At 43.8% G+C, this 18,078-nt stretch overlaps 1 protein-coding gene across 3 annotated transcripts in view; it reads left to right on the plus strand.

Moving 5' to 3' along the window:
- The window catches only part of RAI14 (retinoic acid induced 14), a 134,635-nt gene that overhangs the window by 13,445 nt on the left and 103,112 nt on the right, over window positions 1-18,078 (plus strand). The gene's annotated exons all lie outside the window — the stretch shown is intronic.

Below are 18,078 nucleotides of genomic sequence, written 5' to 3' on the forward strand. Positions count from 1 at the left end.
TGATTAGCTGACGTGCAAGCGTTTGCTAATTTGTTGCTTGATCGCTTTCCACCGTGATCGCTGCCCTCTTTGCACGGGTTATTGGGAACGAACGTTCGGCCAAATATTGGCCTGTGTAAATTGCCATTTAGAATTGTGTATTCTTTACTTCACCCGTTCGCAGCAGGAAATATATGCCAGTGTTTTGCGCCTAAGATGCCGCACGTATCTTAAAAATTTGGCGTCTTGGCCATCCTCCTTTTGGTAAACTGTTTTCGAAACTGTCAAGGTAGGTACAAAAAATGTATGAAAGGATTGCTTCTAGGGGAGATTACGGTGCTTCAAAGACCCCATGTGCCACCATACAGGTCACACCATTACCGGGTTTCACATATATTTCTTAGTACTGTCTCTTTAAAATTTTAGCAAAATCGCAGGAAAATCCTGTATGCAGGAGCTTTATTTTTGCTGCGATTGTAGCCAAGGCTTCTCCATGTGTGAATTATATTTGGGTTGTGACCTTCTTTCAATATTTTAAAAAGTCTTCGGAATTGTGTCTTAGTTATATCCGTTCCTGAGAAACCTGGATAACCGCCTGTATTCTGCTGACCCCACCTGAAGGGCAGCATTTGAACCATTTGTCCATTTCTCGATTTTCTGTTGCTTGGGAAGGAAGTGCTTCCAATAAACCCATTATAAAGAAAATTGCTTATAATGCAATAATTAAAAAAAAATTGCACCAAACTTCGTAACTATTAGGGCGCATGCGCATGACCGAGTTACAGATCAAAAATAGAGGGGATTGATCCAACAAGTGCCCTAATCCGCCAGACCATTAGATGCCATCCATTCGCTGCTTATTCTCTCACTTGCGACTTTGGTTACGCAACAGTACAGTCGTACGACTGAAGAGCTCGTAAAAAAGAATTGTGTCTCACGATCTGTGCAACGTCATTCTTCGATCCTATTCATTTCAATGGGGGATGTGAGACGTTTTGTTGTATGACTTCGGCTCTGTTCACATCTGCGTCATGTTGCCAGTTTAGAATTGAGAACAGGACGCGGTGGGTGATCGGTTGTACGACTGATATCACCGGCGCCAGATGAAGCCCATTGAATTATAATGTCCTTCGGGTTCCGTAATGTTGTCCACCATTGGTTTGAGAGGAAACATAGTGAAGCATGCAGAGGCTCCGACGCAGATGTCAACAGATCCTTACTGCTACTTTAACATTAGAAAAAAAATGTGGCAAAAAAGACGCATGACCACGGAGTTTGCAACGCCAAAATTATCCTGTAGTCCTAGCCTCAGAGTTGCCAATACCAATATTGTTTATGAATGTGTATAGAATGTCAGTCATTTTGGATACATCATCTATACTGCGTATCCCTATCCGGTTCCCATTTCTGTGATACGTAATGAAACGCGTTACATATGGCATCTCTTCCTAATTCACTTGCGACAATAAAGATGCTGGGATCTTGGAGTCAAAGGCAACGTTCTGGTTTATGACACGTAACTAGAGTGATATGTAATGCAGGAAATGTAGAAATCAACATGTGCTCCTGACATATGGACGAGTGCCTGCCTCTGTCTACCAAGCAGTGCTTTTTTTCTAATTTTTTTTTCTGATGATTGGTGTAAATGGGAATTGCTTCTGGATTTGGATTGGGGTGTCACACTGTTCATTGAGCAGATGACTCACTGGAACTTCTCTGCCTTCGTTCCTGTGGTTGCCCACAGGGCTGGTCTAATTTCTCACTCGTTTTCCTGGAACGGTATAATTCAAGCTTCTCTCTTCCAATTTGTACAATAATGCAGTGAAGCGTGAGGAGCCGCAAAACAACAATAGGAAAGGATTTCCCTTATTTAAGCCTCATAATTTTTCTCGCGTTTAATGGGGTTTTCCAGATTGCTCTATAATAAAAAGTTCTGCGACTTCAGACTTTTTGTTTTGATTTATCACTAATTTCAAGATTTCTGCTTGTTGTCAGTTAATAGAAACCATCTTATTTACATCCAGAGACTAAAAACAAAGATAGGCCTAATGCTACGTTCGCACGTAGCGGAATTGCTTCAGAGTTTCCATCCGGATATGTATCCGTAAAATCTGCAGCGTATTACAGTAGTGGCAAAGTGGGTGAGACTTAACAAATCTTGGTCACGTGCTGCGGAAAATTTCCATGGAGAAATTGATCTGCTGTTGAATATTTGCGTGTTTGTTGCGATCGTTCCCCTTTGAAAAAAGTAAAAAAAATCTGCAAAACAACCGCTGGAAATTTTAAAATAGAGCAAAATTAAAATAAATCGCTCCGGTGGGTGCCGTATGTGGCAGATATTCTCCCCTACAGCATGCGATTGAAGCAGGGCGCAACCTTTGTATTCCTCCATATGAAATCAGAGGGCTACGTAGGTACAGTTAGGCGCCATGCCCCTTTATGGTTGCCCTATTGTGGCCCTATAATACACAAAAATGGAACCGTAATACAGCCGCGTGCTTTGGCCTAACCGTGTAACTATGGCCTGAACTCCCACAATGCACCGCTCTCAGGTCAGTGGAATCAAGCAGAATTCTAGCTTTAGGCATGATTGGAGAAGAATAATTCTAGTAACTCAAAAGATAAATGAAACAAAGTATTTACAAAGTATCACCGCATTGTATGAAGAATGATGTAAAATAAGGCTCCGAATCAGAGGGCGCTACACGGTGGGTAGTCAGGAATTAGCATCTGTTTGCAAAGTATCCGGTAACTGGAGGGGGAGACTTTGTTGTCCTTATAACATATGATGTTTAGTGAAAAAATAAACTTGAGGTTTCACCCAGGAGATCACAAGATATGTATTTGCCTTATCTCTAGCTTTTAATAGCTTCCTACAAAACATTGGTTTTCCCTTCAGATGGGATCGAAAGCAGATGTCTCCTCACTGGACGCTGGATACGGATATCTGCCTCGTTATGCAGCTTTGCTATTCAGGAGTCTCAAAGTTGGGACACTACATGGGTTTATTATGGCAGCCATATTGGTTGTCCTCCTACCTAGCTCTGCTGTGATTCATCCTCCTATTCTATATTAATAAATAACTTGCATATTTGTCATTCAGAAGTCTTGGAAAGTTAGGTGACAACCCCTATGGGAGCTATAATGAAGGCCATACTGTATAACAGTGCAGATTTACCATTGCAGGAAAGTTGGGGTACTTGCTAGCTGTAATGGCTGCCATATTTGTTGTCAACCTGCCTCGTTAGGCAGTGATCCAGCTTCCTCTCCTATATTCATAAATAACCATGTTAGCTTTGCCTTTCAGGATTCTGGGAAAGTGAGGTGACAACCTCTATGGGAGCTATAATCCAGTCCAAACTGCATAACTATGTTGATTTTTCCATTCAGCACTCTGGAAGTTGTGGGATCACCCCTGTGCTAGCTGTAATGGCAGCCAAATTGGTTGTCACCCAGCTTTCTCAAGTAAAATAAAGGGGTATTCCCAACTCAGACATTTATGGCATAGCCACATGATATATCATAAATGTCTGACAGTTGTGGGTTCCAGCTCCGGGACCTGCACTTATCTCCAACATTGGGGCCACGCGTGTTCACGGCCCTCCCCGTTCATTTCCATGGGAGTTACAGAAACAGCCGAACTACCCCTCCATTCATTCTCCGCCTGGATGCGGCCCCCAGTGGTGAGGGGGTTGGGGGGCCCACATTCCCGATATACGTGCAGGAAACCAAGGGGGCACCCGCATCTATAATACATCAGGATATACCATAAATATCTGAGTTGGGAATACCCCTTTAACAGCTAAAAGAAGACGACTCAAGGACTTTTATTTTAGACGATCTGTTTTTTTCACATTCACTGCGGTGGCTTATTTCGGAGGGCGCTACGTGTAGTTATGTCCATTCATTGTGTGCTCTCCTTCTGTCCAGGGAACGTGATATTTCTGTTATTACGCCTGGACAGAGACTCATCCGTTGACCGGCAGATATCTGATACTTTTCCGCATTTCTTTGTTCACGTTCCAGTCATTATCACTTGTCTCCTTCAGAAAGAAGCGGGTCATAGTGAAGACTTTATTTTCCTAAATATTATTATTACCAAAAGTGTGTGGTGTAATCTAGATGTCTGTGGCAATATCTAATATAATACTGTATCTCCTTAGCATTCCATGCCTGATATAATGATGTCTTAAAGGGGTCCTCTGCTTTGGATAATCCCTTTTGTTTGTTAGAAGGGTCCCCTTTAGCTGTAATCTATAGGGGAACCTGGCAGCAAGTCTTCAATATCCCTACAGCGCCACCACAAGGGAACGTAAGAAGTGCATAGTGCTAATTTATATCCATGGGCTGTGCGTGCAATGCACAAATGTCGCGGGTCCTCCAGAGAGGTAAACGCTCTTGGTAGAAACTCTAGCTAGTCGATGAACGTCCTGAATGGGGACCCCTCTAGGAACTCAGAATTCCCTAAATGGGTTTTCTAAACTAGACATCCCCTTTAAAACACCTGACCATAGTCGTCTGGGGGTAAGCAGAGCAGAGCCGATTAGAGGGTAAGTGGCAAGGCACTTTCCTAGCGCCTCTGCCACTTCGTTCTAGTAATTTGTCGAACTACCGCCGATCAGACACTTATGGCATGTCTGTTTCTGGGAAAGCTGGGTGATAACAAATTTAGCTGCCATTGCAGCTTCCACAGGGGTTGTCTTCCTGAATCCTACTGATTTATAAGTATATCTAGTAATACACCGAAACAGGGGGAAGATTTAGCAAAACTGGCCCAAAGGCAAGTGGAGAAGTGGAGTAGTTGCCCACAGCAACCAATCGGGTTGTTGCTTTCATTTCCCAAAGGGCCTCTAAAAAAAAAAAGAAGATAAATATGGAATTTGGTTGCTATGGGCAACTGTTCCATTATTCCTTTACTACGTTAGTTTTGATTCCCCCCCCCCCCCCCCCATCGAACTCTTGAATATATTGACTTATGTACAGGAGCAGGGGAACGTATCCCTGTATAACTAGATTGTCACCCAACTTTTCTAGACTATGGACATCGGGGCAGTGATGACGGCCATATTGTTTGCCATGTTGACAGAAGAGGACGACTTAATGGGGAGAGTTATCAAAAGCAGTGCAAAGGAGAAGTATAGCAGTTGCCCATAGCAACCAATCAGGCTCCAGCTCTCATTCACCTTTTTGAAAATAAAAGCAACAATTTGATTAGTTGCTAGGGGTAACACTACTTTTGACAAATCCCCCTAATGTAATATCGGAGTTTTTTTATTTTTTTTTTTGGGGGTGGGTGTTCTTTATTTTGAGGTAATTCCTCAGACTGGTCGTTTTTTGGCGTTATCTGCTAAGTCCATGCAGAGAGCTCCAAGTAAAGCGATGACTGCAGGCCAAGAGACTCTGTAACTCTATCTGTCTGATACCGGTGACCTTACTGCTGCGAAAGCGGCGAAAGCTTCATGAAAAATAGATTCTGTTTGGAAGAGCAGATCTAATACGTAAACTGTATGGTATGGAAGAGCAGAGCTGAATTCGTAATAGGGCCAATTGGGCGTCTATCACCTCATATAAAGTCAACGTGAGCCATTCTGCACAATTTCCTATCTCCTGGCGTGTAATGGGCTGTCCACGTCTTGTCTTAAATGAAGCAGAGTGGAGTCAGTGGGAGATACAACTCAGCCGCATGACCAGTGGGGGTCCCTGCAGTCAAACCCCCCCCCCCCACTAATCATTAAGTGACAGTATATAATGGGGATATGCCGGCAGTGGCTCCCCTTTAATTCTCTATAACCTTCATATACAGTTGCAGCAGAGCCCAGTTTGTTATTTAATATGTTATCTATACTGGACCACATGTAAAATCTATTGCATGTTCTTATAGGGTATTTAGGCAAATACTTGTAGGAGAATAAGACATGTCATTAAAGTCTGAATGGCAAAGGTCCACCTGCCTAAGGATAATATAGCTGATGGGGGTTGTTGCCCAGTCTTGCCAGACCTTTGAATGGCAAAGAATGTAGGAGATAAATGGCGGCCATATTTTTTTCCACTTGGAGAGGCAGCCGCACATTTGCTGTCACTCTGCAGTGAAGTGAAACTGTCAGTGAGGGCGCCATGTAATACTCCTAGTTTTGCGTTACATGGCAGTTTTCCCACAATAACCAAATAATCAGCTGGTCTTGGGGTAGTCAAGGACTCGCTAACCGAAAAAAGGTTGTACATTGTCTGGTTTGCGTTTTCAAGAAGGTTTATAATTTGATGAAATGATTCATTCCTAGAACACGACATGTCAGCTCGTCTCCTGATGCCTGAATCGTATATTGCAGAATCCTTTTCCACAATGTCATATGTCTGCTGATAAAGCAGCGTGTCATGTTTTGTGCCGGCCTGCCAGACATCCCAGATTCAGCAGGACGGTCTCAGTTAGATGAAACGGTCCTTCAATGCAGGAGTGACACCGGAAGAAGATACATGTAAGTGGCTGCTGATTGGCCGAAGGCCCCAGAAGAAGATACATGTAAGTGGCTGCTGATTGGCCGCTCCCTTGTAATTTTCTGCCAGAGGAAAGGAACAGCACTGGGGCATTGAGGAGATATTATATTCAATGGCTATACCTGTTATAGGGCACGGTGTCCAGCACTGTTACGGGTCACTGGCTATGTCTGGCATTGTTATGTTGGCACTAACTGTTGCTGGCAATATTATGGGGCACTGATTGGGACTGGCACTGTTATGGGGCTCTAATTGGTTCTGGCAATGTTATGGGGGCACTGACTGTATCTGGCACTGTAATGGGGCACTAGTTGTTGCTGGCAATATTATGGGGCGCTGACTGTATACCACGGTTATGAGGGCACTAGTAGTTTCTGTCAATGTTATGAGGCAGTGACTGTCTGGAACTGTTAGGGAAACCATTAATGTTGCCGGCGGTGTTTTGGGGCTCTGTCTGGTGCTGTTAGGGGTCACTGACTGTCTCGCAATGTTTAGGGCACTCACTGAAGTTGGCAAAGCTATGGGAATATTGTGACCGCCTAAACCCGCTTCCTACGGGGGGCAGTATTTATCTCTGATGTGGAAACTCTGGTTGGCGATGTTAAGTGAAAATTGTGGCTGACTGGCACTTGTATGGGGGCACTGTGGCTATCCGTTTTAGGTTCTGTTAACATCACATTTAGGCCATACAGTTGAGGTATAAAAGGTAGACATTTATGCGTTTTTCGCATACGGTTTCTGATTACTAGATCCGTGTGTGTTTGGTATACTTTTTATATACGTTCACTCCATTTTGCACCCTCATTTAAGGATTAGAAAATAAGGTATTTTCAGGAAACCGCGCTATTCTTGTCCATGGGCTGTGTCTGGTATTGCAGCTCCGCACATGGACAACAGTAGTGCTGTTTTTGGATGAAGAAAAAATCAAATAAAAAAGCAGACCCTTTTTCCAATCTCAGATGACCCCTTTAATGGCTTTCTATGTATGGACCTGCATAAACCAACACACAGATGTCCGCAGGGTGTGGAGCCGGCGATCACGGCTTGGATACAGTAATTTCTAAACGGATTCAAATCAAAGCCATTTTTTAGTCTCGGAGAATCCCTTTGGACCTGATCACACGGTACTGTCACATCAATGAAACGCTTAAAGTGACATTGTCATTGTATGGTCTGTTCCAGAACACTGCCCTGTGTTTATAAAGCTTAGCGGTGTTTCTTTAACAGCCATATTACTAGTAATACCTCCCATTATCTAGTAAATTACATCTTCAGATCCCATTGTTCTCCCCGTATTGTAATAAAACGTCTTCGCCAGTTTGGGAGGCTTTGATTTAACTCCGAACATCCGCCGCCTGTGACTCATTTGTGGTTGTGGTTGAAGATTTTGTTGTTATCTGCTTGTTTTATGACACCGACATGGTCATTTATTTTATTGTAGATTATAGTCGGAACATCACAAGGAAACGCAGATTACTCATGTCTTACACCTAAGATTTTATGACTTGCGCCAAAGAATTCCTAATCGCGTTGGCTGTAACTGTAAATCTACATTTAGGGATCATGCACGCGGTATTACAGATCTGTCGTATGGTTTTGAATAGAAATCTATAGGCCCATACCATATAAGAAGAACACAGAGGATCAGAGGTCGAAATGACACTAAATGGACGCCTGTAAAGACGTTGGCGCGCTTTGAGATCAGTCTTGGGCTTAAACCCATATCTAATTTTGCACGTCAGAGGTATACGTCGGGAGTATGGCATACAGTGGCCGCACCAGATACCGAATAAAGCAGCCCCAGCAGGTGGGCCCGCACATTACTCCATTGCCCTGAGGAACTAGCAGAAAATGGGTTCCATAAATTACGTTTTTGACCCAAACGCCCTTTTTTTTCTTTTTTTATGAATTTGCACAGATGTGCAAAGACTCGTTTGGTGTGGTGGGCAAGTCCTAACTATGGCGGCCCAGAACCGTAGGGATTGTGTCCCTCCATACATTCAAGGCCGTGAGCATGACGTCTTAAGCTTGGTCGACGTGAAAGTTTTTTTTATGTATGTGTGTGTATGTGTGTGTGTGTATGTGTGTGTGTGTGTGTGTATATATATATATCTATAGGAATTTCTGATTAAAGGGAAATTCCACCTAAAATAGGTACAAATTAGTGTAGATCTTGTAGTAGCCGGACTCGCATTGACATCCGTAAAGACCCAACAAGTTACACCACATAAGACAATTTGTATAACTCCCCAAAATAGCACTGTTTTTTTTTTTTACTAGAGTTTCCCTTTAAATTCCGAGCTTTTCTGATCCCTCTGCGGTGGTTTTGTTGTGACAAATCTAGAGCTACGGTTAAGACCCATTTACCCTGGCCAATTATTTTTTACTATTCGCTAATTTTCGATCATAATAATAATAATAGACGAGTGTAAATGGTGAATAGGATCTCCGAACCGTTGCTTAAATATTGTCCCGATGGAGAAGACCAGGACTTTTCAAGCCAGAGAGTTTGTTTGTTAGGGTATGTGCACACACACTAATTACGTCCGTAATTGACGGACGTATTTCGGCCGCAAGTCCCGGACCGAACACAGTGCAGGGAGCCGGGCTCCTAGCATCATAGTTATATACGATGCTAGGAGTCCCTGCCTCTCTGCAGGACAACTGTCCCGTACTGTAATCATGTTTTCAGTACGGGACAGCAGTTCCACAGAGAGGCAGGGACTCCTAGCATCGTACATAAGTATGATGCTAGGAGCCCGGCTCCCTGCACTGTGTTCGGTCCGGTACTTGCGGCCGAAATACGTCCGTCAATTACGGACGTAATTAGTGTGTGTGCACATACCCTTAGTGGTTTGAGAAGTCCTCCAATCCGCCCGTGGAAAGGAGCTTGGTGTTACTTTTTCGGATCTCCCAATGAAACATTTATTTTTAGGAGGTGCTTGTAATAATAGTGCAGGAGAGACACAATCCATGTCACCCTTGTACTTCAGCACCTACTTGAAAATGCCCTGGCCAGGTTTGGCGGTGTTTGTAACATACCTTTTTTTTTTTTTTTTTCGCTTGAATTACAGGGCAAAAAGGGAATATTTTGAGACTTTATTTTTTTTATATATATTATTATTTTTCAAATTTAGTTTATTGTAGTGACGTGCAGTGTAGCATCTTGATAAATATGTGCGGAATTGCTCTAATAAGGGTTTTACTTTAGCAGGGAGCACTCGCAGCTACTAACGGTGAACATTATCAAGTCCGGGCCTGGGGCACCAATCGTACCTGCCAGTCTGTTTTTACCTTGATACTTGTCGGTGTTGCTCTAAATCCCATCTTTCTCGTGTGTATTGTGACACGTTGTGTTTGTCGCAGATATATCCGCAGATGATGGGCACTAAACAAGTAGTAGTTCCCCCGGAGATTAATTTATGGAATCCGTGCACTTCTTGACTTCTTCACTTTTGCTCTCCATGTATGGTAAAGTCAGACTATGCCATTAGCGTGTCAGTGACAAAGTGCCTGCGAGTTCTCAATATGCGGCCAACTCAACACAAACACCACTATCAGGTTCCGCATTGATTTAGCACCCAAGGGACTCTGCTCTACCTCCTATTTGACCACAATTTCTAGCTGTTCCTGTTATTTCTGGAATAGTGACCCAGTTTAAAATTAGACCGTGAAATTCATTAGAGTCAAGATTGGCAATTGTCTTGACTTAAGGCCATTGGTCACAGGGGTAACATTCCCCTGTAAGTTTGATATAGTCAGTAGGGTTGGTAAAAAGATGCCTCGATCTAACTTTTTAATTCGTTTTTTATAAAGGGTTTACCGCTTTGGACAATCTTTACTTGTTCGATAGGCCCCTTGACAATAAGCTGATCACAAAGGGTCCTCCTGCTGAGAACCTCAGCGATAATCTGTTGGTAAAGCTGGCAGTAAGTGTTCAATTTCCCTGCAGCACCACTACAGGAGAAACTAAGTATTACAAAGTGCTTATTTATACCAATGGGTTATCTGTATAATGCTGGACAGGACTTGTCCTCCAGATCCTGAACAGCGGACCCCCTTTGATAGCGGTTGTCAGGATGCTAATACAACCAACAGTATGGTAGCAGACCATCAGAATACAAAAAATGAACAAATTAATAGACTTCAAATACTGTTCCAACTTCAAGTTTTCTGATATATAGCAGTCTTTAAAGGGGTGTTCTCATTTTGGACATTTATGGCAAATCCACAGGAGATGCCATAAATGTTGGCTAGATCTAACCCCCCCCCCCCCCTGTGACCTGCACCTATGTCTAGAACGGGGCCCCCTGACCCCATCCTACTTTATCCTGTGGTCGCTGCTCTCCGGCTGCTGAGTTACGGAAACAGCGAGCTATTCTGTGTCTGTACTTCCGACCACCTCGTAACTCAGTGGCTGGAGAGCAGTGACAGCGGGACAAGGTACGACGGGGGTCAGAGGGCACTGTTCTAAACATAGATACAGATCCTGCCTCTGGGGCCTGCATTTATCAGACCCCTTTAAGTTTCTGGAAATCCTCTTAATAAAGCATTGTAAACCGCAATATTGGTTTATAGTGGCCTGTAGTCTCCTAAGGTGATTTTTTTTTTTTTTTTTTTTTGTGTGGTGGATTTTTTTTTTATAGACGATCAGTAGCCTGCCGTGTGTCAATTAAAACAGCAGCTTCACTTTTCAGTACAGAAGTGTTTGCTGTCTACAGAAAATTGTTTAATGTGGGAGGTGATGACAAGGGAATTTCCTCATCTACAAGACTTTGTGTACATACAGGTAACTGAATGGGTGTGAGTCGGCTGCTGGGCTCCTGCTGAGAGAGAGGGAGAAAGAGCTGCTTCTGTTCATGTCTGGAGAGAAAGCCGTGAGTGTGAATTACTAGTGAAATAAAATAATCTGACGATGTCTCATCAAGACAAAACCTGTCCATATGCTCTATTGGGGTATATGGAAATCTTAATTGGGTCCCTTGCTTGGGACAACACTCCGTGAGCCAAACCGGGGGAACGCTGGGGCGTACTTGGCCCAGCCATGTAATAAATGATTGCTGTTCTTTTGAGTGTGTGGCCCGCTGCAACTTTTCCCTACAATAATTAACAGCTCATTGCGGGGGTCTTCTTTAACATTGGTAAAGAAAATAGGAATTAGTTGGGTAGAAATTAGGGATTTTTGATTTTTGCTCTATCCACTAGACAAGCAATTTTTAGTTGTTCCTTCTTTGTTTTTTCCCAGTCTGATGTGTTTAAATCGCGTTCCCAGTCTGTAAGGAGACGCAGGCAATTTTATAACAGGCAGTTAGGTGGCAGCCTGTATTCTGCTGGTGCCTTTCTTTGCTGCACTGTCTCTATATTTGCAATGCTGATAAAGGGAAGAATTCCCATGAAGTATATAAGGGAAATCCTATGCATGCAATTCGTTGATGTTAAAGTGTAGGTTCACTAAAGTAGAGCAGAGTAGAACGAGATATTTAGGGAAATCTCATGATCACATAGCCCAGAATGCTTGGCACCGGTGTGGACTGTGGTATTCAGCTACATGGCACCCTTCTGATAACCTATAAAAAAGTCATTATGTAGCTTATGTTGAGCCGCAGATGGAGTTTCCAGGGCCTGCTGGGCAATGTAATCTTTGTTCTATATTCAGACTTATATTGATGTATTTAAAATTCCTCTCCCGTTAGTCATCGGCTGTAAAGAGCTTGACGTTCTTGTAATCCTACGTATGTAGTCATGGATTTCCACTCAGGGCTATAAAGTTCTGCGGGGGTCATATCTCTTCAGTGGTGGGCTGATGATTAAAGGACTAGTCTACTTTTTATGAAGTCTCTACTCTTGGTTTTGAACAGTTCTCCTAAACCTACTCCTAGACCTTCACATTCCAGTAGGTCTTCACAAAACATTGTAGCTGTGCTGTACTTCCCGCCACTCCGTCCTCTTTCTATATAGTCTCTCCATTCCAACTACTTTTGCGTTGGTCGATGGTTCTTCTAGGTCAGGGATTCACAATCTGTGGCCCGGGGGCTGCATGTGCCCACAATGATGTTCTGAGCGGTACCTGACCTCCAGGACATGCTTGTCTGTGTCCCGATGTTTCTGAAAGACATGGCTGTCAAAGGGCACCCGCATCCTACCAATGCCGTAAGCAGAATGACCTTACTAGACAGGTCAGTGCAGGTCTAGGAAGTTATGGAGGACACTGTGTGTCTGGCAATGTTATGGGGGCACGGTGTCTGGCAAAGTTATGGAGGACACTGTGTCTGGCACTGTTGTGGGGGGACACGTGTCTGGCACTGTTGTGGGGGGACACGTGTCTGGCACTGTTGTGGGGGGACACTGTGTCTGGCACTGTTGTGGGGGGACACTGTGTCTGGCACTGTTGTGGGGGGGCACTGGCACTGTTGTGGGGGGACACGTGTCTGGCACTTATCGGGAACATTGTGTGGCTGGCTCTTGAGGGACACTGTGGCTGACATTATTATGGGGACATGTGTTTGGCACTGTTATGGAGGACCCTTTGTGGCTGGCACTGTTATGCAGGACACTTTTGCGGCTGGCACTTATGGGGGGGACACTGGCTAGCACTGTTATGAGGGACAATGTGTGGCTGGCCCCTGAGCGACACTGGCTGACATTGTTATGGGGACACTGTGTCTGGCACTGTTATGGGGACACTGTGTCTGGCACTGTTATGGGGACACTGTGTCTGGCACTGTTATGGGGACACTGTGTCTGGCACTGTTATGGGGACACTGTGTCCTCGCTCGTCCGACACGATGCAGGACCTGGGGCAGGAAGTGAGTGACGTCACAGCGTGATCTCTCGAACACGCTGTGTGTCTGCACTGCCAGAAGCTGCGTGCTAACGAAGAGAAGTGGATGATGCTGATTCGTCAGCATCATACAATCATACACTTCTATTCACAACGCCCAGCTAGTAAAAGAAGTAAAAACGCCCAGATGTACATACACAATACACGCCCAGATGTACATAACTTTAAACACGCCCAGTTGTACTTAAGAAAGGCTCATTTGCATAAATATAAAATTGGTCATAACTTGGCCAAAAATGCTCGTTTTTGAAAAAAACAAAACGTTACTGTAATCTACATTGCAGCGCCGATCTGCTGCAATAGCAGATAGGGGCTGCAAAATCTGGTGACAGAGCCTCTTTAAGTCCTTGTGTCATGCTCCCCCTTAGGCTCTGCACTCGGCGTTACACATGTATCAGTTTTACCCATAGTGATCCTCTGGGTGGTCTCACATAAGGGCTCATTCAGACGAACGTGAATAACGTCCGTGTGCTTCGCAGGGAAATCACGAGCAGCACACGGGCCCATTGATTTCAATGGGGCCGTTCACACATGCAGGAGTTTTCACGCAGCGTGTGTCCGTTGCGTCCAATGTTGGTGCGTTTTTGACGCATCGATCGCCCATTGAAGTCAATGGGTGTGTGAAAATCCCGCACATCACACGGATGCACATCCGTATGCTGTGCATGATTTACGCATCAATTCAATTGAAAATAATTTTTTTAAAAAGATGTGCTTTGTGAGTGCGTGAATAACGCATGCCACTCGCAAAACACGGATGCAATAACGCAACACACACGGACCAGATTCACGCACGTGCATTATATACGCTCATGTGAATGTAGCCTAAGGGTAATGTTCTATGGACAGATAAGTCAAAAGTGGAACTTTTTGGACAACACCAATAACGTTCTATCTATTACAACAAGTAGAACATTTCACAGTAAGACCCTCATGCCACCAGTCACACGTGGTGGTGGTGGGCTCAACCTGGACCTGGATAACTTTGTCATTATTGAAGGAACCATAAAGTGTTTATATTGAGCGTTTATGGCATATCCACAGGGAGTGCCATAAATACCTGATAGGTGAGCGTCTTAACTCTAGGACCCTCAGTTATCAGAAGAACGGGGGTCTCGTGCCCCCAGTCGCCAATTCAAAGCAACTATTAGTAGTGTTGAGCCCAGCAGGCAATATGGTGGCCTAACATTGAGCAGTCCCCGCTCTGAGGACTACCTGTGGATCGGGGCCTAATGTCTGGCATCTTTTGATCTAGATTAACTGGCCAGAAAGAAGAATATTGTCAGATGGTGTAATAGAAATAAAACAAATTTATATTTCAAAGACCTACCTGTACTTCCATCCATAGATCTAGAGCAGGGGTGCACAAACTTTTCTGGTCTCAGGGCCACATTGTCCTATTATACCACTACCATAGGCCGCAGTAAAGCTTAAAGTGGGATGCCCATCTGAGATGGGTATGGCATATCCACTGGGTATGCCATAAATGTTTGATAGGTAAGGGTTCCATTTTTGGGACTCCCACTCTCCTGATATATGGGGGACCCAGAGATGTAACCCCCAGATATTTATTCCATAAATGTCTGAGTACCCCTTTATATGTTGTAGCCTATTTTGTGTATTCCCTTTTTTATTTAGTAATCCGTACACCTGACTTCAGCTTAGGCTAGAGGATATCTGGAAGGGGGCAAATACTTTTGGTTTCCAGCGCTGAACATTTAGGATGGAATTGCTCTTTGAGACAACTACATGTTCTATGTCAGCGGCTCTTCGACTGTTACAAAAATACAACTCCTATCTGTTGCTGTCAGAACATGCTGGGAGTTGTAGTTTTGCAACAAGTTGGAGACCACTGATCCATGTAATGTTTTTGGAGCTGTTTTCAAAAACGTACCAAGAAGTGACCTGCACTTCTTTTTTTCGTGGCCGTTTTTTTACGCGGTCGTATTTTCAAAACGGCTGCGTAAAAAAACTGCCTGCCGGAACATAACGCTGTTTTTCCCCATTGAAATCAATAGGCAGATGTTTGGAGGCGTTCTGCTTCCGATTTTTCGGGCATTTACGGCCCCAAAAATAGCCGACAATAGGCCGTGTGAACATACCCTTATACTGGATGTCAGAGTATATTTGCACTGACGAGCCGGGGAATGAATTACCCCTTTCATTTGCAGTTTGAGGCGCTGCAGCTGCAGAATGTGAATGGGGTTAAATCCTGCGCTGGCCCATTGTTCATATGCTGATGTAGTGTAAAGACTTCAATAAGACAAATCCTCCTGAGATGTCTGAACGGGTGATGTCTTTGGCTAAAACATTGGTTCTTCTGGTTTTCTTTAGAAAATGAAGCCATTCTTCCCGGAGCTTCTCTCAAGACATTCCACATTCTTCTTGCATTCTCCAAATAATGGGGTCATACGGGGCGGTATTTACAGTTGGAGCAGCTCTAGGCACAGTATGTGAATTAAAGTGTTATTCCACCATCAGCCAACAGTTTACAGCTAACGTATTTACATACAAGTGTGACCTACATGAAGGGTTGTGTAACTTTTAATGTTTTGCAAACTTTACTTTGCAACGCAAATTTAGAATCTTACTGAATGCTACTGGAAACTTGTCGTCGCCAGAAATACCTCTGTCCGTATAGCAGAGTTCTTATAATGCAATGCACTGTAGTCTGTATGTTGAGTATTTTTCACATTATTGTTCAATGTCTCATATAAAATCTGCATCTGCCAGAATGTAAATCAGCCGAGAAAGACACTGAAGAAGCAGGGGGTGCTGGGAGATGTGAGCTCAGTTGTCAGCTGAGTTTTGAGCATACTAGAAGAGAATGGACTACAATACAGGATGTAATTTGGGATCAGGACATGGTTATTTACATAGTTACTCAACTTTTTATGTAGATTATATCTAACTGTTTAGTAGAAACTTCCTTCATTAACCCTTTCCGTCTTGTAGTCCACGTTACCATGCAACCTTTTGCTTACTGAGCAATCAAGAATAGATCAAAGGGGTTGCCCAGGATTAGAAAAAACATGGCTGCTCTAACAACTCCGTCAATTTCACTTTAATAGTGTTGAGCTTCAAAACCAGATACAACCCATGGACAGGTGTGGCGCTGTTTTTTTGGAGGAAAGCAGCCATGTTTTTCTAATCCGGCTGCCGGTCAGATCAGCTGATCGCCCTGGGTCCTGTTACCGGCACCCACAGCAAACCGCTGAATTCCTCTTTTCGACCGCTGAAAAGGGAATGTAATGTAACATGGCAGCCATACAGATGAATAGCCGTCAATGTAATACGAGTCCACCGGAACGGCCTAATAGGGTGGTCAAATGAACAGGGGTTGTCTTCATGAGACAACCCCTCTTTAAAGGGCTATTCTCATCTGATAATGTTAAAGCGAATCCTAGAAGACGCCATAACATGACCAGCGGGTGTCCGCCCTCTGCGACCCCTGCTGATCTCGAGATTGAAGGGACAGCGGGTGGACAAAAGCGCCGCTCTGGAGGTAACTGTAACACAGCCCTATTCGAGTGTTTAGAGATATGACATTAAAGGGGTTTTCCCATCTGGGACAGTTATGGCACAGGGGACAGTTGCATGAGATTGTTTGCCTACCCCATGGAAGCCGTCAGAAGCTGCCCACAAAAAATGTATGTCTAATGGATTTTTCCCACCATTAGAATTAAAGGGGTTTACCCATCAGGGTCTGTAAGTGAATGGCTGTTACGGAAACAGCGTATTACACGAGCTAAGCTGTTTTCGTAATTCCCGACCATCTAACCAGGAAGTTGCCGAGAGGCAGCAGAAACTGAGAAAGGTAGAACAGGGTTTAGGGGGCCTCGATCTAGAGATGGGACCCGCATCTATCTGACACTTATGACCTATCCTGTGGATATGCTATAAATGTTCTTCATGGGAAAGCCCCTTTAATTCTAATGGTGAGAAAATCCATAGACATAACATTTTTGTGGGCAGATACTGACGGTTTCCATGGGGTCTGCCAACAATCTCGTGAAACTGTCCCCTGATGTCTCCTGATAAGAATATTCCATGCAATGCTCCCTGAATAAAAATAAAATGAAACCTGCTAAGCCAACTTGTCTGATAGTAAAGTTGGGGAAAAATTGTCAAATTCGGTATACATACTATGGATAGTTGGTAGGCTTGCTCAAGTGTAATGCACTATAAATCACTTGCAGGTTCCCTTTAAGATCACCTAATTTAAAGATGTGAGAGAGAAAATTATAAAACCAGCAGCCACCACTAGAGGGAGCTTACTGCATACATTTATACATTGAACTCAATAATAACACCGTATGTAGTAAGCTCCCCCTAGTGGTGGCAGCAAGTAAGCAGAGTGTTCTCTTTTAACTTTGTCTATTCAGAGGATTTGGAGCTCTGTATCAGAGTTTTGTCCACTATAAAGATATACTAAGAAATTAATGACTTAATGATAAAAAGTGGAGATGTTTAGTTTTAGACACATGAATTTATTCCATAGCCTCGTCTGTGGTGGTAGGGGGCTAAGGAGGAGAATCTGTAGTCACCATGAAGGGCTGTGAACTTGCTAATACTCTGAAATAATAAACAAGCCACTGCCCGCACCAAAACATGACAAATAAATTAGAACTCTGCTGCCAAAGGTAATAAAAAATGAAAAATCTATTCGTGTGGCGGAACTAATAGGAATCTGCCTCTAGCTTCACCTTTACTGTGTTCAGTAGAGGAATAGAGCGGGCTGCATGTAGTGGGGAAGACTATCTGGA

This window comes from Rhinoderma darwinii, chromosome 1 (assembly GCF_050947455.1).
Source record: "Rhinoderma darwinii isolate aRhiDar2 chromosome 1, aRhiDar2.hap1, whole genome shotgun sequence".
Taxonomy (NCBI): domain Eukaryota; kingdom Metazoa; phylum Chordata; class Amphibia; order Anura; family Rhinodermatidae; genus Rhinoderma; species Rhinoderma darwinii.